The 22,868-nt window shown below is 39.3% G+C and overlaps 1 protein-coding gene across 1 annotated transcript in view; it reads right to left on the reverse strand.

Annotated features, from left to right (window-relative positions):
• The window catches only part of LOC122811050, a 746,005-nt gene extending 724,130 nt beyond the window's left edge, over positions 1–21,875 (reverse strand). The window contains exon 1 of the mRNA XM_044082592.1: positions 21,767–21,875. The gene's annotated coding sequence lies outside the window, so the exon portion shown is untranslated. The remainder of the gene's footprint in view (positions 1–21,766) is intronic.
• Positions 21,876–22,868: the final 993 nt, after the last annotated feature.

The raw sequence follows: 22,868 nt of genomic DNA on the forward strand, positions 1-22,868 counted from the left end.
GGTCTTCTTGGCAATTTTGATGCTTGGACAGGTGTCCAAATAGAGCATAAAGTCTCCTGCCAATAAACCTTGCAGGGCAGTCTGTACTGTGACCATTTCAAATTTTACCTTTGGAATAAAAAAGTTTTTCGGCTCTTCCCAGTTAGGGGTTGCCACAGTGGATCACCAGTCTGCTAATGACTGGCAGTGGATTTTTATGGTTTTGAGCTGTCAGACCAACCTTCAAGGAAGAAACAACCACACGCACGCACCTACCTGTATGTCTTTAACGTTCAGTCAACCACGGGGAGGACATGCAGACTCCGCATAGAAGGCACTACAGCCGAGAATCGAACCAGAGAACTTTTTGCTAGGAGGCGACAACGCTAACCACTGCACCACCGTGAATGTACTTCTTTAAAACACTAATTTCTAATACTGATCTGAACTCCTTCTTTTGCTTGGAAATCAAAAAGAATATTGAGTAAAATCTAGACAGTTTCTACTCTGGTATGACCTCTTGGATGTCTCTTTTCTTTAGGAGTTTCTGGACTTTTATTTATTTATTATTTATTTATTGCATTTGTTAACCAGGAAAGTCCACTGGGCCTTGAAAGAGCCCATTTTCAGTGGAGGCCCAGGATGAAAAGACAAAGATGATGATGGAGATTTGGACACTCAGTGACAATCCTGCCATTAATCTTCTTCTCCTATCTCTCTCTCTCCCCTATAAAAAGGATGGGGTGGTTAAGTACCCACAGGCACTTGTGTCTTGGACTGGGCCTGATGACAGAGCATGCTTCTAGGAAAGCTCTCTCAATACTGTGTTGTGTTGCATTAGTGTTTTGTCCACCCACTATAATCAAGATGTGGAAGTGTCTCTAGCTGACACCAGCAACAAGGTCAAAAAGGACTAATGACATTGATGCCAGTCCTCTTGCTGTTAACATTGCTGATATGCTCCTTTTTATACTTAGCTTAGCATGTTCAGTATTTGGTATGAGGAAGTCAAGCACTGATGATGACCATACCATGGGCAGTGCTAAGGAAAATGGAACCAGCAACCTAAAGTTAAAATTCACAAGGCCATGTAACTTGATGCTGAAGGAGTTGCTATCAACATAGGACAGTGCAATGGCTGCCAATGTCAAAGGTGAACTCTATGCCAGTGATGGGAACTGATGCAGAAAAATCATTCTCGTATATACCAGCACTGAAATGGGGTTAGTGAAGAGGTGTCAAAATGATGGGCAACAACTGGAGTATCTTTGCCATCCTAGAAGTAGAGTGGGAAGATGTTGCACCCATTTTAATCTAGGCCTTACCTAATGCCGTCACTATCTTTCAGCTCTTACAGAGGGGCTGTGAAAAAAATACGTAAGATGAACTTTCATGGAAGAGTTAGTTCTAAAGGAAAACAACTTCAGAATTCCAGACTAAATGCCAAAGATACACTGCTAACCCTTCTTTTCTGCCACTAAAGAAACCACTGCTTGAGCCCCACTTGAATCAGAAACAAACTTATCTATGAGTAATTCTACTGAAGCCCTGGAGGAACCACTGTTTATTGTAATCATTTTATCAGATATGATGAGGCCCTTGAAAAGGAAGAACTAGAAGAAACTTCCCACTCTCTTTTCTTTTGGTTCCATCATCAGACGAGAAATCCTTAAGAACCAAACCTTTTAAAATAAGTGTATTTCTTTGGTCTGTAATAATTCTGGGTTTTAAACTCCTGCAAATAGTTTACAATCATTTTCTAAGAAAGAAACATTAATGCATACCATACCAACTATATCTTTCTGGGGTTGAAAACTTAGGAAATTCCAACAAACGCTCGCAAGTACAGCAGGTGCAAACAGCCAAAACAACTGGATGCAACAAAATAGCCAGCACCAAAGTGTTAGAAGCACACTTTTATTAATAAAAATTGATCGCAGCTCCATCTATTCCATTCATACTGGTTACGGCATTACTGCCTTCCTCAGTGAACAAACCATATTGACAAAAGCCACAAACATGAAGAGCATTTATATAACTAAATAATTACTACACCCTTCCTGTTGCATCACATCCCCAATAAGGAGCATATCCCCACCCACTTATAATTAGTCATAAACTTGCAGAAGGAACAGTTCCAACAAGGGAATGATCCCAACAGTTTATCCCCTGTGATTGTTAATTGGTTACCCAAATGGGCCCTTGTACTATCATGTTTATAATGCGGAAAATATGATCCTAGGGTTCTCCCCCTCCGAAAGGAATACTGGCACCTAGAAGGTAAAACCTGGCTCAATTACTCATTAGCCAATAACATATTCCAGTTCTTCAACACCACATTTTTTAAGTAAATTAATATTTCGTCCATAAATAGTTACGAACCTGATGATGTTACCCTCCTCATTCAATGTTTTATTTCAATATTCCAACAACTGAGGTCTTTGCTGTTTGGAGGCCCAGTCTCTAGCTAGTGTTATATCCCTTGTTCTATAGCCCCTAACCAGATCTTTCTGACAGAAATCAAAGTCTTCCTGGGTAGAACAAATACAAAGAAATAGGGATTTGGGTATATTTCTGATGGTATGGCATGGATGTAAGCTGGAGGTAAATAATAAATTGTTATACTGGGGATACTTCCTATAGACTTGAGTTCTTAGGGTATGATCCAGGTTTCTTAAGATAGTAACATCTAAAAAATTAATATGTTGAGCATCACAAGTCAAAGTAAATTCTATCCCCCACTTGTTATCATTCAAGTACTGAACAAATTCCATTAAGTATTGACCGTCCACCTGCCACACCAACCAACAATCATCTAGGAACCGCCTCCAAATATCAATCTCGGGCAAATAAATGTTATGTGCATCACTGTATATCAGATATTCCTCAAAATACCCCATGAATATTTCTGCATAGATGGGGCAAAAGATACCCCCATCGCGGTACCTTGTATTTGCCAATAGTGATCCCCTTGGAAGTAGAAAACATTTTTTGTTGGAACATGTTCGGCCATACAGATCAACAATGTACTGAAACCTGGCGGGTACAAGTTGGCCCTCTCCAACCGGTATTCTAATGCCTACAGGCCAGCCCAGTGGGGTATGTTGTTATAGAACGCCTTAACGTCCAATGTACAAAGAAACCATGTGGGTTCTAATTGTGTATCAGCAACAATTTTTACAAATTGTGTGGTGTCCTGTATCCTGGCTCTTATAAGTTTTAATAAGGGCTTCAGATATTGAGTCAGAAAAGCAGAGAGTGGTTCTATAAGTGAACCAATTACTGAAACTATCGGTCTGCCTGGAGGCTTGTCCAAACTTTTGTGTATCTTAGGTAATAAAGAAAGATACTGCTTCCTGGGATCACTAACCATAAGATGTTGCACAACAGAATCCTTAATAATCCCCTCTTCAGCCGCCCGTTTGAGAAATTGGTCAATCTCCCTCTTGAAGTTATCTGTGGGGTCGATGGGTATATGCATGTAATACTGAGGGTTAGACAACTGTCTATTTCCCTCAGCCAGATAATACTCACCGTTACTCTGAACTATTGACCCCAAGTATGTAAACTCATCCACCTTTGCCACCTCTACTCCTTGCATCCTCACCATTCCTCTATCCTCCCTCTCATTCACACACACATATTCTTAGTCCTGCTGAACTTCATTCCTCTTCTCTCTTGAGCATATCTCCATCTCTCCAGGGTGTCCTCCACCTGTTCCCTACTCTCACTACAGATCACGATGTCATCTGCAAACATCATAGTCCATGGGGACTCCTATCTGATCTCATCTGTCAACATGTCCATCACCATTGCAAATAAGAAAGGGCTCAGAGCTGATCCTTGATGTAACCCCACCTCCACCTTAAATGCATCCGTCACTCCCACCGCAGACCTCACCGCTGTCACACTACCCTCGTACATATCCTGTACCACTCTTACATACTTCTCTGACACTCCTGACTTCCTCATACAATACCACAACTCCTCTCTACGCAATATTGAAACACCAATTGTGTAAATTAAATCGCTGAAAGGGTTTCTAAAGCCATTCAAATAAGTCCAAATGAAACCACCCCTAATATATTGTTCATGGAACAAACTCCACCAGCCAGCTGTATAAAACTAAACCCCATCAAATATGGAACCAACTCCCTTCACCATATATGTAATGCCTTCATGAAGCATAATACGATTACATATATTCTAAAACATGACAGACAGTATATATCAATGTGTAAAAATTATTTCCTAACTGTCACACAATCAAAAAATATTTCTCTTTGGTTTACTAATGTTAGTTCAATGACCGCTAATGAGAACAGACATTTGGCAATAGCATAAAAAACACATCACACATAAATCCCGGTAATAAGTTCAACACCAATTCTAATTCTGCAACACAGACCCGAACAATATGAAAAGTCCAAAGCACCGTGCATCTAATAATGTACCATCCACAAGAAATAATCTTCCTTAGTCTCTCATATTATTTAGAAAGCTTATTACATCATAAAAAACAGTTCCGACACTTAACGATAAACGTTTGCACACAATCAAGAGAGGATACAAGCAAAGCTTCGCACATCGGCCAACAAAAGACCCCAGTCCCAAAAAAATGTTCTTTTATCTCCGACCACCATAAGGCAAAGAAACAGTGTAGAGGTAACACATAATCATATATATACGATGTTCCACTCAAAAGCATATCCATTATGTACTCCAAGATGTTAACCAGAATCTCCGTGGTAGGCCCAAACACCAGCCCTAAATCCGCAGTATTACAATCAAAAATGTCTTGTCTATATGCCCACAGAAGTAAACAGTCCCATGAATACTTGCAAAAGATCAACCACTTTGAAACATATGAGTAACACAAAGGCCCATATAAAACCTACAGCAGTTTAGAAAAATGGTATGCGTTGAGGTGTTGTACTGTAAACACTGTGATATATCCACCGTAAAGTCAAACACCAACCTTCATTCTAAAAAATAAGTGTCCAACAATAATATCACATTCATGAGCCCCTTGTTTACTTGCTTCACTGGAGTCAAGTAAAAATGTGACTGAGAGTAGGCAAAAGATCCTACTTAGCTTTAGTAACCGCTCCAAAAAAAAAATATATATATATATATATATATGCCTACATACAACTGGAAACAAAAAGAATGAGTCGCCGAATTACTATATCCGATGGGTAACTGCTTCAATAGATATAAAATGTCGAAGAAAACTCTGGACAGTCCCAGACATAATACATCCTAGGTAAACGAGACTTCACTGGGGAGACCAAGAGTAAACGCGGTTGATAAATTATCTCCATAACGACACCAACCGAAAGATAATGCAACCACGAACACAGACGGTGCTAACAATGGACCAAGAGTGAGCCAAACCCCAGGAAATTCCAACAAATGCTCACAAGTCTGGCAGGTGCAAATGGCCAAAACACCAACTGGATTTAACAAAATAGCCAGCACCAAAGCACACTTTTATTAATAAAAATTGATTGTAGCTCCATCTATTCCAGTCACAGCAGTTTCGGCATTACTGCCTTCCTCAGTGAACAAACCATATTGACAAAAGCCACAAATATGAAGAGCATTTATATAACTAAATAATTACTACACCCTTCCTGTTGCATCATATCCCCACCCACTTATAATTGATCATTTAGACCAGATGAAAAAAGACCCCCAGCCTAATATTCAATATTTCAATAATATTGAAAACTTATAGTTACACTTGAAATAGTTTTTGAACCCTGACTGTTTATCTGGATTTTTATTTTCCTTTTTTTTCACACAGCAAATAATTCACTCAACGGCAGTGAGTGAGAGGGATGACTGCAATTAGAGGTATGGAGAATAGGCATGAGGGGACAGAACGTTTAATGGAGAAAACAGGCAAAGGAATCAAGGTACTGGGAGCAAATAATTAGAGAGGGGAAAGGTAACAGAATGGGAAGAGGACAAGACTTTGGACTACAAGCTAGAGACTGCCTTCCCTATCAAAGATTGATATCAGAGTATAGGCAAAGAGAAAGTAGTGTAGGAATCCTAAGTGAAAAACAGTACTGGCAGAGTTTTTAGTTGAATCTACTACAGATTTGCTGTTAAAGAAGGGATAATTAGTAGGGCATATAAAATATTGCATGATAACTATAGGAATCGATCAGAGGAGGTTAGGAAAGATTGGAAAGAGAGACTGGATGAGCAGTTCACAAAGAAACAATGAGATGATATATGTAAATATGCAACAAAGTCTAGAAGATTTAGGATTTTTTCTTGGAAGTGTTTACATGGGTATTTTTATACCCCAAGCTGACTCCAAAGGATTTTTCCTCAGGGAGATTGCAAATGTTTGGGATGTGATGGAGGAGAAAAGGTAACTGGGAATATATTTCATTGGGGTGTAATGAGTTGGCAATCTTTAAAAATTCCCTACATACTACTCTGGATACTGGACCTGAATTGTCTAGACATATTAAGGCCTTGCTAAGTTTAATTCTGGTGGCTGCCAAAAAAAGCAAGTACTAGAAATGGAAATCTAAGTCTAAACTGACCACATTTGAAGTAATGAATATAGTAACATAGATGCAAGAACTGGAAAAGGGCTCTTTAAAAAGGGTATTAGCAAATTATATAGAAATAATGGGAATTGTGAGAACAATACATGGAGAATAATGTTTTGGAGGAGGAATGAGGTTTAAGGAAGGCAGGAGTTGAGGGAGCTATATAATGCTGGATTGACAATGACTGTACAGAAGATTATATGTGATGAATAAGGTTTGTAAATGAGAATATGTCAATATGTTTTTTTATTTTCATTTATATAATTGTATGGTTGCCTAGGTCATAAGTGATAATTCAATAAAGATGATTAAAAAACAGCAGTACTATGATAAATCATACTATAATACTTCTAAATGGAGCCACAGAAACTGTCTAATTCAAAAGTAAGTCCCAGTCAAGCAAATTAAATGAAACACTTCCAAGAACAGTGATAAAGAAGCTACAAACGGAAAGAGAATCACCAAGAGAGAAGTGGAGGTATGATCCTTACAATGTCAGAAAAAAAACCCAGAATAACCATAAAGTTCTGGCCTAAATGCCACAAAAGTAAATAGTCATCCAATGTACAGGAAAACATGGAAATCTAGCAGAAATACACAAGAATGAGCTACTTCTGGTGCTCTACTATTCACCAAAAGAGATCTGAATAAAGAAGGCAGCACACAATATTATGGGACTAGAAGAGGTGTTGGAGCCTGGGAAAGTTTTAATGGGGCTGAGCTGACAAGTGACTATGAAAACTAGTCCATTCGTGTCGGGATAATAACTTTTTAACAGCTTTGAACATCAGCCCTTGCAGGCAGCACTCCTTACTGATCATATGGTCAGCATCTGGAACTGACCTCCATAGTTCAACCTTGAAACAAAAGTATGGCTTGCGTACAGATATACCTGAATCCATTCAACCCTCCTGTCATTATGACATCTCACAGTAACAGTCATCTCTTATAACATCTTTCAGCTCCAGTAGCCTTTCTGTGGTCACCAGTAGCTGTGCTACAACCCATAAGATATCAAAGTCTTTCTGCAGCGGGCATTATTTAAAGTTTGCTGTGGCACCATATCAGATGTGATGTGCATAAGCTTCCCTGGTTTATTTATTTGGAAGTCATAATTCTGTATTGCTAACAACATTCTGTGTAATCTTGCTGGTACTTTAAAATGGTTTATGGTTAAGATTTTTCCCATATGTAGTCACTAAACCAATGACATTCAAAGACTACTGATGGCTTATTTGTCTGCAGATTAACCAATATCATTTGTGCATATGCAAAAGGTCCATTTTCGAGTAATAGAACGACTCCTAACATTTGCTAACAAATCAGTGTGTAGATTGCTGACAATATCACTCTTTAGCAACTCAAAACTCTTCTTGATCTGCTGGTCAGTTCATAGTGCATCAAGCTCTAATTAACTTTCTCAATGGCACTGAGATCTCTGACAAAGGTGGACCAAATGTTGACACACACTGTATAACTGCAAAGAATTTGCTAGTAGTTTTTTTGCATTTCCACAATTGCAGAAATGTTGCCATTCATAGTCAACACATGTGCCATATACTTGGCACATTGTTGGAATTTGTCTTTGTTTACTTTCAGACCCTGCAACCTTAAACAGTCTTGCAATTTGATTTGTCGTGTTTCTGTTTTGTACCACCACAGACTAGTATGTCATCAATAACATTAGCAACTTGCTTTGGCAATGCGGCATAGAGGGATTAAGCCCAGACAACCAGAGTTCGATTAGCGGCCCAGATGCTGGAACAACTAGAGTGTGAAGGATGGGAGTGAACAGCTGGTGCTGGATAACCCAATGTGGGGGCAGGGAGGTGGCTCTGGTTCACAGCTTGGATGATACCTAGAGCGACTGGTGATTGTAACAACTCACGGATCATGGGTATGGCAAGCACATAGCCTGAGGAAGTCAACCTGAAGAAGCTGCCACAGGGTGGGCAGAATTCTAAGGAAGTGGGTAGCCACCCTTTTGGACTTGATCAGCTTGCAGTTTAACTGCAATAGGTGTTTTTCAAATATTATATTGATTTTTTGCACCAGTGTTCAGTTTAAACATAAATGATTTATCATTAATCCTTACCTTTTCTAATCACACTTCAGTTTTGCTCTCATTCCAGCTTTAATAATATACAAAAAGTTGCTCTAACTTCTCTGAATGCATTATCATTGTATTTGGTATGCACTGTATTCACCAAATGTACTTCATCTCTATCCACAAACACTTCAAGCTTCGACTGCTCATTTGTTTCAGCAGCACAAATGTTCAGTTGCTGAATTTTTACCTGTTTCCAGCACAAACTAGTGAAATTGCTGCTGTTACCACATGCTACAGATTTGATTTGTAGCTCTATGGTGCACCTTTTCATACCTGTAGTGTATATACAGATTTTAGTTCCTATCTACCAGTTTGATACTATGAGTCATCCTGTGTTCCATGCAGTTACCAACATTTTCTTTCTTTCTTTGTCTGTCTTTTGCAACCTATACAGCTTATTTGTTCCCATCTAGGCCAAAAGCTGTACCCAGCACATTCTCTGCAGTGGAGTAAGCACCAGTCACACGGCCATCGTCAAGGCAGCCACAAGGACTTTTTCCTGTTATGACCCCTGGAGCTCCCTACTCCATACAGTGGCTCACTCAAGCTCCAATAGTGCTGCCTACACATGGAGGGCATGTATACTTCTGTATACACACTAACCCACAACCATTGGCAGCACCTGCACAATAGAACTGTACTCCATGGATGCAACACCTAGTGCTAATCATACATGTCCACTCCCCAAGCAATGAGCCATTGTTACGTTTTCCCCTAGGATGGGTTAGCTGACAGCAGGAGCACACTCCCACCATCCCTTGCTCACCCTTTCATCGCCACTAATCAAACATAGGACATATGGGTCATAGATAAGTCTCCATTCTTGGATGCCAAGGTGGAGGGGTTCTTTGTTTTTATTTTTATCATTTCAGTGCTTCTTTTTTGCATTATATTCCTGCACAGTCTTAGTTTGAAACACTTAAATTCACCTGTTATACTCTTACATTGCATAACTGACAGTTCACTTACACAACACAAATCTATGGATATTAAATCAGCTTCTCATAATAGTTTGCCACATAATTGATCATTAATGATTCCTCATCTCTTAGCAAATAGTGAAACAAGTTAACAGCTTCAAGTATCTGGGAGGGGTGGTTCAGAGGGAAGTATGAATGAACAGGTCAAAGCTATAATTGGCTGCAGCCAACTGGCAAAGAGCGTAAGGGGTAGCATGCGACGAAAATGCCAAAGGCGCTGAAAAATAAGGTGAGCAAAACTGTGATATGACCAGTACTTCTGTATTGCACAGAAACCTGGGCAATAAAGGTAGAGAAGTTGAGGAAGCTAGAAGTGACGGAGATGAAATGGCTGAGACAGGTGGCAGGATGCACATTCTGGTACAATCAAAGAAATGATGATATCACAGCTAAAGCTAAAGTATCTCCAATTGCATATAAGGTCATACAGAACAAATTACAGTAGTTCAGACACATGGGCAGGAAAGCAGATGACTTGGTGAAGATGTGGGAGAAACAGGAAGAAGGCAAGAGGAAACAAAGACATCCAGCAAAGATACAGATGGATTACGTGAGAGAAGACCTGCAAGTCAGGTATGACTGTTAAAGAAGGTCAGTGTGACACTGAATCAAGAGGTGGTGACAGTTGACACGACATCCTGACCATATGCAGGAAAAGGAGATCGAAGATGACAAAGATAATGATTATGATCTCTTATCTGAGATTGATGACAAAGATAATTATGACCTCTTATCTGGGAGTCAGCCAAATCACCAAATTCACAATCTTCTACTGTATATTCAGTCATATAAGGCATCAATACTCTCCAATATCCCTTAATTTCTGGAAAAAAATAAATGTTCATAGAAGTCTTAAATAAGGTGGGTCTTCTTTATTTCACAATATGCCTATATAATGCAAGTTTGCCTTTCTCCTCTTTAAAAACTGAGCAAATAACACGACTACTTTGCCTGCAACACGAAGAAACATGCCACATGGGTTTGTCCCCAAGGCTAAGTGTAATGAGATATAGCTCAAAGGACTTCCAATTTTCAGAGATGTTCTCCTACAACTTCTGAGATGCTGGTAATGTTCATTATATTGATCAATGCTGCAGCAGCCTTAGCTATCTGGGGTATATTCTGACAAGGACATAACTGCCAACCAGCCAGCTTCAAAAGCTGCAAGACATCTTCCATGTGCCCAAACTATTACACAGCTCAAGCTGAGCTGACTGAAAGGCAAGTTTGGGTGCCAAACAGATAAGTTCCCTTGGCGGGGGGGGGGGACTTCCATTCTTGTCAAGAGACTAATGTAGTTTTAAACAGTAACATTCTTTTTTCCTGTCAATTTAAAAGTTGTTTAAAGTAAAGAAAAACATTTTTTCTGTGGAAAACTTGTATTTATTTTACTTTGTGGCACTGACAAAGTGTTTTAAAGTGCTTATTACTGTGTTTATCTGTGGAAAAAGTGACTTTTTTTTAAAGACTCTTAGTTTTAATGTGCATTCAGAAGATAGTCCATTAAAACAAAACTCCTTTAAAATAACTTTTCTGAAGAGGAAAGTATTAATAATAAACAAAAGTTATTGATTGGAAGTTTTTTCTTGTCTTTTAGTCAGCTCAGCTCGAGCTCCCTCATAGTTTGGGCATGTGGAAGGTGCCCTGAAGCATTGGAAGCTAGCAGGCTATTATATCCTTGGCAAGATATAATCCATACAGCTGCTTTGTAGGGCATCAGCCTGAGACAGAAACTGAAGAAATGAATTAAAAATATACTGGTAATTTAGTAAAGTACAAAAAATTAATTTTTGCAAAAGCAAAATGTGCACTGGCTGTGCAGTAAAAATCTTTTTTGTTTCCAGCCAAAATATGAAGGAAAAAAAGGCAAACAGATTAAGCTCAATGAAGGACATACGATTTACTATGAATACTCGTGTCATTTAATCGACACAATACTGTATAAATTGTTTAAAACAATGCGAAGTCAGAAGTTCGAAACAAATGACACACTCAACATCATGAAAAACACAAACATTTTTTTCCAGTGGGGTAAATGCCCCTGCACCTCCAATTAAGGTAAGAACCTCCATAGCCGTGGTCTTTATATATTAATTCCAATGTTAGCACAATCTCAGAAAAGAACATAAAACTTACCTTCTCCTTATTCTCCAGTCTCAGAAAATCACAAACAGGTGCACAATCTGCAGCCTAGCCTAGCCAGTGCATTGAAATGTCAACAACAGGAAACAGATCTTCCTTTCTTGATGTTTCAGTACGCAACACAGTAAGATGCAACAAAGTTTACATTTCCCAATGGCTTGCTTGTATATGCTGGCCTACTGACAAGTCATGACCAAGTGAGAAACCTCAGCAGCAGTACAGCAAGACCAAAGCCTAAAGATAAATTAACATCAGCCTGCACCAGCAGCATAAAAGGATAAAGCACAGACTATGGCCCAGGTAACCTGAGTTAGAATAGCAGCTCCAACACTTGACAGCACATGTAGGGAAGATGGATGTGCCCTTTCTGAGTGGGGGAGCTGTGCAGGTTTGGGGTACAGTTCTACTTCCCTGGTGTTGACCAGGGAAGCAGTTCCATGGTGTTGTAAGATGGTGGGCATGGCATCCTGAAGATATCAGCCTCTTGCAAAAGTAAGGGGCAGTTTAGTGCTGATGCCCATTGCATGCCCACCTTTGGGATGTCAGTGGGCATGAGCAGAGGGGAGTAAGTAGATAAAACCTTTCCCTTGGCATCAGTATGACACTAATCTCAGAACCAGCCCTGAACATTAGTTCCATGGGTTTGGTAGTCATGGCAATCAAGGAGAGGCACAGGGAGTAGCTGATGGTCAGCTGAATGGCAGCCAAATAGTGCTAAAAATAGTATTAGTTTCTCAAACGCCATGCCCAATCTGCAGAGAAATATAAGATTAATAAAACAGTTCAGGGTAGTACATGGATACATGTTAACAGAGTGACCACTTAAAAGTTTTCATTTCACATCTTTACTCCAAACAGAAAAAAAATGCGACTTGGTCAGGGTATTTACATACTGTGAGGTGACAGTATACACCCAAAACTTTTTAAGGTCCTCTGAAATAATAGATTCCACAAAAGAGCTAGCCTAAATTAGGGAATTCATCAGCCAAGCTAAATAATCAAGACATTCTTTCATTCACTTACTAGTACCATCTTCATTCTATTCTGGGTCATGGTAACAGCCGCAGACAGCCATGGTAAGTTGTACGAACAAGGGATGGAATTAATCCTGGATAGGATGCCAGTGTACTGCAGAGTGCATAGACACGCATGTACACACCATATGTGCACCTATGGAAAGCTTAGAGTATAGCCAATTAATTATCAGACATGTTTGTACAATGCAGAAAGAACAAGACCACCACAAATGAAAACTAAGAGCAACACAAAGACTGGAAATGAGCCAGAGAACCAGTGCTGTGAAGCTGCAATGCTGAATGAATGCATACAAACATGGCTTGGACTTTTTCTTTTCCACAAGAAATTCACTAGACATAAATGTATCTAATTACAGAAACAGTTCTCCATCTTATGCCCACTGCTTGATGGAATGAAGGCATAAACACATCTGGGCTTTCCAGGTTTTGGTGGCTGAATCCATACTTTGATGCCTTTACACACACACACACACACACACACACACATATATATATATATATATATATATATGTATATCTGGATCTACTTTAGAAGCTCAAAGTTTCAAAACATCGAACTTCAAACAGCCAAGACCATAAGAATCTTCTTCTTCTTTTGGCTGCTTCCGCTAGGGGTCGCCACAGCAGATCAAGTGTTTCCATTTCTTCCTGTCCTCTGCATCTTGCTCTGTCACATCAACCACCTGCCTGTCCTCTCTCACCACATCCATAAACCTTATCTTAGGCCTCCCTCTTTTCCTGCTACCTGGCAGCTTCATCCTTAGCATCTTTTTCCCAATATACTCTGCATCCCTCCTCAGCACATGTCCAAACCAATGTAATCTTGCCTCTCTGGCTTTGTCTCCAAACCTTCCAACCTGGGCTGACCCTCTAATATACTTATTCCTAATCCTGTCCATCCTCATCACACCCAGTGCAAATTTTATTATTTTCAACTCTGCCACGTCAAGCTCTGACTCCTGCCTTTTTGTCAATGCCACTGTCTCCAACCCATATAACATAGCTGGTCTCACTACCCTCTTGTAGACCTTCCCTTTCTCTCTTACTGGTACTAGTCTGTCACAAATCACTCCTGACACTCTTCTCCACCCACTCCATCCTGCCTGTACTCTCTTCTTCACCTCTCTTCCACACTCACTATTACTCTGAACTGTTGATCCCAAGTACTTAAACTCATCCACCTTCCCCACCTCTACTCCCAGCATCCTCACCATTCCTCTATCCTCCCTCTCATTCACACACACATATATTCTGTCTTAGCCCTGCTGACCTTCATTCCTCTTCTCTCTAGAGCATATCTCCACCTCTCCAGGGTCGCCTCCACCTGTTCCCTACTCTCACTACAGATCACATTGTCATCTGCAAACATCATAGTCCACAGGGACTCCTGTCTGATCTCATCTGTCAACCTGCCCATCACCATTGCAAATAAGAAAGGGCTCAGAGCTGATCCTTGATGTAATCCCACCTCCACCTTAAATGCATCTGTCACTCCCACCGCAGACCTCACCGCTGTCATACTACCCTCGTACATATCCTGTACCACACTTACATACTTCTCTGACACTCCCAACTTCCTCATACAATACCACAACTCCTCTCTGGGCACCCTGTCATATGCTTTCTCTAAATCCACAAAGACACAATGCAACTCCTTCTGACCTTCTCTGTACTTATCAATCAACACTCTCAGAGCAAACATTGCATCTGTAGTGCTCTTTCCTGGCATGAAACCATACTGCTGATCACTAATCATCACCTCCCTTCTTAACCTAGCTTCTACTACACTTTCCTATAACTTCATGCTGTGACTGATCAGTTTAATCCCTCTGTAGTTACTACAGCTCTGCATATCACCCTTATTCTTAAAAATCGGTACCAAAACACTTTTTCTCCATTCCTCAGGCATCCTCTCACTTTCCAAGATTTCATTAAACAATCTAGTTAAAAACTCCACAGACATTTCACCTAAACACTTCCATGCTTCCACAGGCATAGCCGGCCTTAGGCATAGGCCAACTAGGCAGCCGCCTAGGGCGCCGCTCTACTAGGGGCACCTTTCCAGCCTTTATTTGGTGTAGGTAGACCAGGATGGGGGTAGCGGGTGATGTGGTGGGGGCACCATGGAGTCCTTTTGCCTAGGGCACCACTTGACCTAAGGCCGCTCTTGTCCACAGGTATGTCAATCTGGACCAACAGCCTTTCCGTTCTTAATCCTCTTCATAGCTATCGTTACTTCCTCCTTGCTAATCCATTGCACTTCATGATTCACTATCCCTACATCATCCAACCTTCTCTCCCTCACATTCTCTTCATTCATCAACCCCTCAAAGTACTCTTTCCATCAGCTCAACACACTCTCTTCGCTTGTGAGTACATTTCCTTCATTATCCTTTATCACCCTTACCTGCTGCGCATCTTTACTAGCTCGGTCCCTCTCTGTCTAGTCATTCGGTACAGGTCCTTTTCTCCCTCCTTAGTGTCCAACCTTTTATACAACTCTTCATATGCCTTATACTTAGCCTTCGCCACCTCTCTCTTTGCCATGCACCTCATCTCCTTATACTCATCTACTTTCTTCATCTCTTTGACAATCCCACTTCTTCTTCGCCAACCTCTTTCTCTGTATACTCTCCTGTACTTCTTCCTTCCACCACCAGGTCTCCTTGTCCTCTTTCCAGATGTCACACCAAGCACCTTTCTAGCCATCTCTCTTACTAGCTCTGCTGTAGTTACCCAGCTATTCGGTAACTCTTCACTGCCACCTAGTGCCTGTCAACTCTTGAACATCACCTCACAATTACCCTTTTTCAATTTCCACCATTTGATCCTTGGTGCCGAGTCCATTAGAAAAAAGTTTTGAAACTTTGAAAACTTAATGAAAAAAATAAAAACAACATTTTTTTAATGTTTTTTGTAGGGGGGAAAGCCCCCTGTATCCCCCACACCCCATGCTAAATAAATATACCAACTCAGAGATCACATTACAGTGAGGAAACCAGTAAATATTCCTCTCCGGTCTGTACTGCGATTTCCATTCAACACGTTCAAAGCTTCAAAACTTTGATCTGATGGTCTCAGGCTTTTGAAGTTCAAAGTTTTGAAAATTCGAGGTTCTGAAGGGGGCCCATATATATATATATATATATATATATATATATATATATATATATATATATGCATGCGCGCACATAGATATATAGAATATATAGACACTATATTATTTAAACTAGTTTCAGTACTCGTCTATATGCTACAATGTAAACTACCAACAAGTGCATGATAGGATAACACCCAAAGGTATCTAATTTCTCTAATTGTGCCACCCTGAGAGAAGTACAGCTTGCTTGAAACTGTGACAATATTATCAAGGATAAAGTGAGCTCTTAGGACAGAAAAAACATTTGTACATGTTAACCTGGAGCACTAACTATATGAGAAAACACAGGGTAAGACCATGGTCTTATTGACACAAAAAGCACAACAGAAGGTTTTAGAAGGCTAATAATGTTTAACGATTATAGCATCTAATCACGTGGTGCTTCATGATATGCCAAGGAAGTAGTAGTGGCTGTGGACTGGGACAATATCTGAGAAATGACATACTGGATAAATAGTTTGGCTGTGTTTTTATCTATAACATTTATTGTTTCAGTGTCTCTTACTTTGCTCTATACTTTATTCCTTTAGGGACAAAAACAAAAAACAAAATAATTTATGTATAATTTTACAAGGAAAATAACATTTTCTAAATAAATTATGTCTAAAGTTAAAAAACAGCAAGATTCTTTTCTATAGAATCATCTGGTGCTATACTTTCAAACAATATAGACTTGTGTCACTATGACTAAATCACTTTATTAGGAATAAACATAACTCAGCAAGGGTTTGTATACTACTTCAGGCTAAATCCATCAAAACATGTACTGTTTATATAATCATAAAATATTTAACCAATCAATTTAATTCCTGGATTGTTTCATCCTTCATAATGATTTCTAAAGTTATCAATTTAACTCTGAATTAAAACATGCCTGCCAGTAAAAGTCCTTAAAATTATATATTTTTAATACCAAACTGCACAAAACTATTGCATACCTTTTCCAATACTTGAAAACAAAATTATTTGTATTACAGTTAAACATTATACAACCCATTCAGAATCAGTTTCCTTTGAAAACCAGAATAAGCTACAGCTCCCCAAAGACCCCGAAACGGATTAAGTGGGTAAATAGAAAATGAATGATACTGAGGTAATATATTAGCTAGAAAAACACTCCAAACATCCTTCAGGCTTAATTACAAAATAAATGGACATCAGTATTAAAAAGCCCAGTCAATGTGCTCATGGTAAATCAAGCATATCCTAATAGAAAGTCCAACTACTGAGTTTTTGGGATATGTTTATTAATGCCATCATTAAGATATTTTACAAAGAACACTGCTAAATATGAGAAAAATCTGTGACGTTCTGCAAACCTGTGGACAGTTGAGAGAAGTGGTTACCAGCAATACAATCACACTGCTGGTAACCATTTTTCTCAACTATCCACAGTTTTACAAAATATCCATGACTTTTTCTGATGTTTAGCTCTGTCCCCTGTAAAATATCTTAGTGATGGCATTACTGAGCATATTCCAATACAAAACTATCACAGTATTGCAGAACATTCCTGCAATACTGTATTATTTTGTATTATCCCTCATAAAATCTTTGGTTTTCTACAAAATCATTGAGGATCTGGGACTGAAATGAATAAAGCTGCGTGGTACAGCGTTAGCGTTGTTGCCTCACAGCAAGAGGTTCTCCTGTTCGATTCTCGACTGGAGTGCCTTCTGTGTGGAGTCTACATGTCCTCCCCGTGGTCGAGTGGCCTCCAAAAGACATGTGTGAGTGGGCGTGCCTTCACTGAAGGTTGGGCGTCGGGCTGGCAACTCAGCACCATAAAAAAAATCTACTGCCAATCATTAGCGGACCAGAGTTCCGCTGTGGCGACCCCTAACCAGGAAAAACCGAAAAGACAAACAACAACATCTTTAGTTGAAAGTTGCACTTCATAAACCAAGCATAGCTGCTTAAGGAGAGTGTGGCAAAGTAGTTTGTTTTCTAAAACTGTGGAGACCTCTTCCATTTCTATGATCATTTTCACAGGCAAGGTTTAAGTCTTTAGAACAGGTAATTCTGGTGCAGTTTGTTTTGTGGATATGCAGGAGGTCCATCAGAGTGGGGTCTGACAATGCTCTGTATGCCAAACAGAGATCTCCCCTCAACAGCCTGTGGGAGACAGAATTCAGGGATACAGCTTTGAGGCAGTCTACATAGGACATGTTACTTATGCCCTGTATTCTTTTAGTGAGGAACCTCTTTGGATGTTCCAGTTGTTGGATATGCTTGGTTAGGTACATACCAAAGAGGGCACTGTTCTCAATGATAGGTCTGATGAATACTGAATACAGTAGAACAAAGACTTCCTTGGACCTACATGCCATGCCTTTGTTTATAAGTTGTGCAACCTAAAATGATTTCTCTCTACTGTAGACACCTGATTGTCAAAGCCTAGATTACTGCCCGTGTGTGTCCCTAAGTTTCTGACTAATGGGTCAACTCTAAATGGTGTTTTGTCAATATGATAGTTACCAAGGGTGGATGACTTCCCGAAGGATACTATTATTTTATTTATTTATTTTACATTTTTTAACCGGGTAGAGTCCGGCTGGGCAAGTAGCCTGTTTTCAGCGGAGACCCGGGGAGATAAGCTCCATAACAATAATACAAAAAGGTTACAAAAAATTTTAAAAGATTTACAAACAATATACAAAAAGTTTGACAGGTGCCAACAATCACAATTTACAAAAAGGGAATATAAAACAAAAAACATTACATTTTTTAAGCCTTACTACAGACAGTAATATGAAACTCATTAGATATATAACTAAAAACCATTGTGGTATTTCCATTTGATAGAAGTAGGACAAGAAGATAGCAGAACAGAAAACATTTGATCGAAGGCATGAGAAACTAGCCAGGAATATTACAGGAGCATTACGGATTTATTTTCATTTAGTTTTAGACCATGGCTCAGATACCAGTTATTTATCTATGTCAGTCCTTCCTGGAGAACATCTGTGTGGGATTCAATGACAGCTCCTAATTTGCAATTATTTGCAAATTTAGTCAGCCAGAGGCCATTGACATTAGCCTTGACTTCAGAGAAGTAAATGCCAAAAAGCAGGAGTCCCAGGACCGATCCGTGAGGGACTCCACTTGTGACTGGCCTTTTTGTGGCGGTACAGTCCCCAGTTCTAACTTTCTGGGTCCTGTTTGTGAGCCAGTTGGCTATATAGCAGATGACATGAGAGTTTGTACCTAAACTCTTGAGTTTGTCAACAATGCCTGAGTGGAGTATTGTGTCAGATGCCTTGGCCAGGTCAAGGTAGACATTGTGAACCATTTTGCCCTTGTACATTGCTTTAGTGGCCTTCTCAAAGAAGCGTCACATATACTTGTTTCCGAATCAGTCAATACTACCAGTTGTTAGAGTTTCATATGCAATTCCACCATATGCACCACCCATCTATGTCAAGCAAAGTTCTTCATTAACAGTCTTCAAGAAAAATCTTAATGAGTGGATAGGAAATAGGAAATACACCCCGGGGATCACTTGTGTGTGTCTGCTCGATAGTGGCACAGGAAAATAACTTTCTTGGGTGGCGTAAGCCAGGGAACCTTGTTGGCTAGGCTTACACAGGCCCTTGGGCTGATAGCCTAATACCTACCTATGAATCTATTTGTATCCACATTACTTTCACTTTGTTCAGAATTCTTCTTGTAAAAGACAGAGACTAGCATGGCAAGATTAAAAAAGTGGCAAATGTAGATGCTGTTTTCTCCATCTCATCCACTGCACAGATGCACTGTGTAAGGATGCAACAGTATGTGTCTTACGTATGCACAGTACATCAGTACAAAGATGAGGAAGCAGAGGATCACTACAGTGCTACTGTGCAATTAAGTGGTTTCATTCTAAAATAATTTCACTACATAATGGGGAAATCCTCTCTCAACTATGGGTATCACTGGATTTACCCACAGTTGACTTTGAAACCACACCAACAGTAGCTAAACCTGTGTTACATACATCTCATCACGGACATTACTTGTCTAATGTTTCATTACACTTCTTCCTGTTATGTTTTAAAAAGGGGGTGTAGCATCTCACTTAGGGCGATATTTAAGTTTAGGACTTTTGTATGGGGGATTGTGCTATATTGTACCGCCACTGCTGTCACATACACTGTGGTGATGTTTCCACCCACTTAAAGTGCCAGTACTTGCTACTGTACTATTAGTTATAAAAGTATGCAAAAGGGAGTTGCTAGTGCCCTTGCCCTTTAAACCCTTAGGTGCAGATCAACGTCCCCTTTACAAATGGATTTAATGAAAGACATGTGGCTGATTGGATGTATGAATCCCAAAGCAGAAACATTTCATTCTTATTCACACAACTGGCATAACAATCCTATTCTCAAAAGAATTTAGGTGAAGGGAAAGGTAGTGTAAAATGATGGGAACCCTTAACCCCCTAAACAATACTTTAGGATGTGGAGGGGGTTAAGCGGGGTCACTAGCCTTGTCACAAAAACAATTAAAAACATTTACCATACAATGACGTACTGCTGCAACATGCTTATTTTTTAAAAGTATGCATAAAAACACATTTACACAACTTCACTATACAGTCACATTATATCACTCTTTCCACAACTCTCATATATATTCCGCAGTACAGTCTTTTACATTTCTCTTGGTCTTACAAACATAAAATGTTTCATAAACCTGACATTAAGCAGCACAGATTCATATTCCATATGACAGTCTCTGGTAGTCATTTAAACAAATATTGATGGTTACAATCTTAAACATATCAGCTACTTTAATATAGTCACTTGATCCACAATTACATCAGTTAATAGTACATGGGAATTATCAACTTTTGACCTGGGTATGATTTATGTCTCTCCAACTGAAACCCTTCTAAAATATTTTTAACATCTTATGTCCTGGCATTCAGCTACAAAAGATTCATTTTCTGCCTGCAGTGTCTTCCAGGTACTACTAGTATCTTAAATGTCAACTGAATTCGGTTAAACAATTAAATGATTGCCTCTGCTGGGACATGTTTATGTAATTGTGTTCATTTGAATTATGGTTTGGAAAAACATATGCATATCCATATTAACACCACTGTTTGTTGTGTACTGTCAAGTTAACAAGTTATCAAGTTGTTAGCTCTAACAAAAATCTCAGCATTCACCTTCAGCAGGAACAAAATCTTAAGAATTCTTCAAATCTGTGCTTTATTTATTGCACTAAATAAATATCTGAGTTGTTGACTTCAAGCATGTTAATATATATATTTATATATATATATATATATATATACATTTTTTTAAATATACAGTACATATTTTATCTCCAATCAGGTCTGATTCATAGTCTTATAACTCCTTTTGGATTAAAATTTCAAAAACACAAATCATTAGGTTTCATAATAAAATGATACATATGAAGAAATGTAGTAAGTGAACAGTGCAGAGCCAAAATAAGAGAGCTATTACTTAAAATACAGTTCTAGGAAGGCCTGGAAGTTTAGAATGTTCATAGTATTTGAAAATATCAAACAGCCTTGGTAATCAGAATGTCCAAGAAAAACTGTCACAGGCAGACTAGTAATCAGAAAGGTCACTTCAGAACAAACTAACAACAGATTTCACTAAATCATAAATCCAGTATGCACGATATTACAGGTATAGATCATAATAACCAAAGTAATTAAAAACTAATACTATTCTGACAGGAAAGCGATTTCAAAAAATAAAAATACCTGAATAAATATACAAATAACTATGAACTATCCTCCTTCAAGAGAGAGCAGTACTCACCAAATTATGTGCATTGAAAGTGTGGAGTTGCTGCAGATATAGCTCCAAAGATTTTCAATGTAATCTGAATAAAAAAAACAAGTCCTAAATCACAGTACACACAGGCCAGAATCTTGACTTAGTCTGATGGCAGACTATTTGCATAACATAAATATTAATTAGAGGCGGGGCCAAGCGATCTGAATTCATACATGCACATTCTCTTACTATGCAGGGACATGTCTGTGTGTAAAATCTGTGTGCGCGTGTGTATGTATATATAGTGTATACTTTTTTTTTGGACAAGTAGCTCTTTAGTTTTATACGGAGTACTGCTACATTAGGCTGGTCTCGGGAGATCCATAAACATCAGTACATTCGGTTATGCTATGGTCCTGTCTCAGTTGTTTTAGTTTTACCTAACAGAGTGCAGTGATACAAGGTAGACCATGTTCATTTATGCCCCAACTTAAGGCAACACAAGCAGATGATTAAGCAGGTTATCACGCACAAGGTATGGGCTAGAAAATGACATAGTCAAAATGGTAGTTAGGTTGATAAACAGACTTTCTAATATATATCTTTTTGCCATCTCCTGTCTCGACCATCCAGCTGTCCCAGTGACATTTTAGTTCCCTCATCCGAATTGTCCAGCAGTAGAGGTAAAAGCAAATGCAGTTGGTCATCTATGGCAATGCTGAACTTCCTTTGCTGGCCTAAATCCCCACCTTCTAGGAGTCAGACAGCACAGTTTCAAAATGGGGACTACAGTACCACTGCACACATGATTTCTTCTACTCAGACAGCCTCGCTACACTACCAGACAGGCTAAAGTAAATAACTTGCAAAGTTATTACAGTACTGTAGTGGGCAGACATCAGTAGGTCTGTAGGGTGCCTACAAAGAACAATTTACTTATTTAAATAAAAAAAAAAAAAAACAAGCAAGAGCAAATCACTTTGCTCACTTTGGGCGCCAAAGAAAGAAAGTTTCTGAGGCTGCCCTCACTGCAGTCTGCCTCTGCACAGCCAAACACAGATCGCTGTGGTTCTTCACATTTGTGATGTAAAAAAAAGTTTATTTCTTCTGCATGGACTGTGCCTTTCACAAGGCAGCACCTTCT

The sequence above is a fragment of the Protopterus annectens genome, chromosome 9.part0 (assembly GCF_019279795.1).
Source record: "Protopterus annectens isolate FY-2018-M chromosome 9.part0, PAN1.0, whole genome shotgun sequence".
Lineage (NCBI taxonomy): Eukaryota > Metazoa > Chordata > Ceratodontiformes > Protopteridae > Protopterus > Protopterus annectens.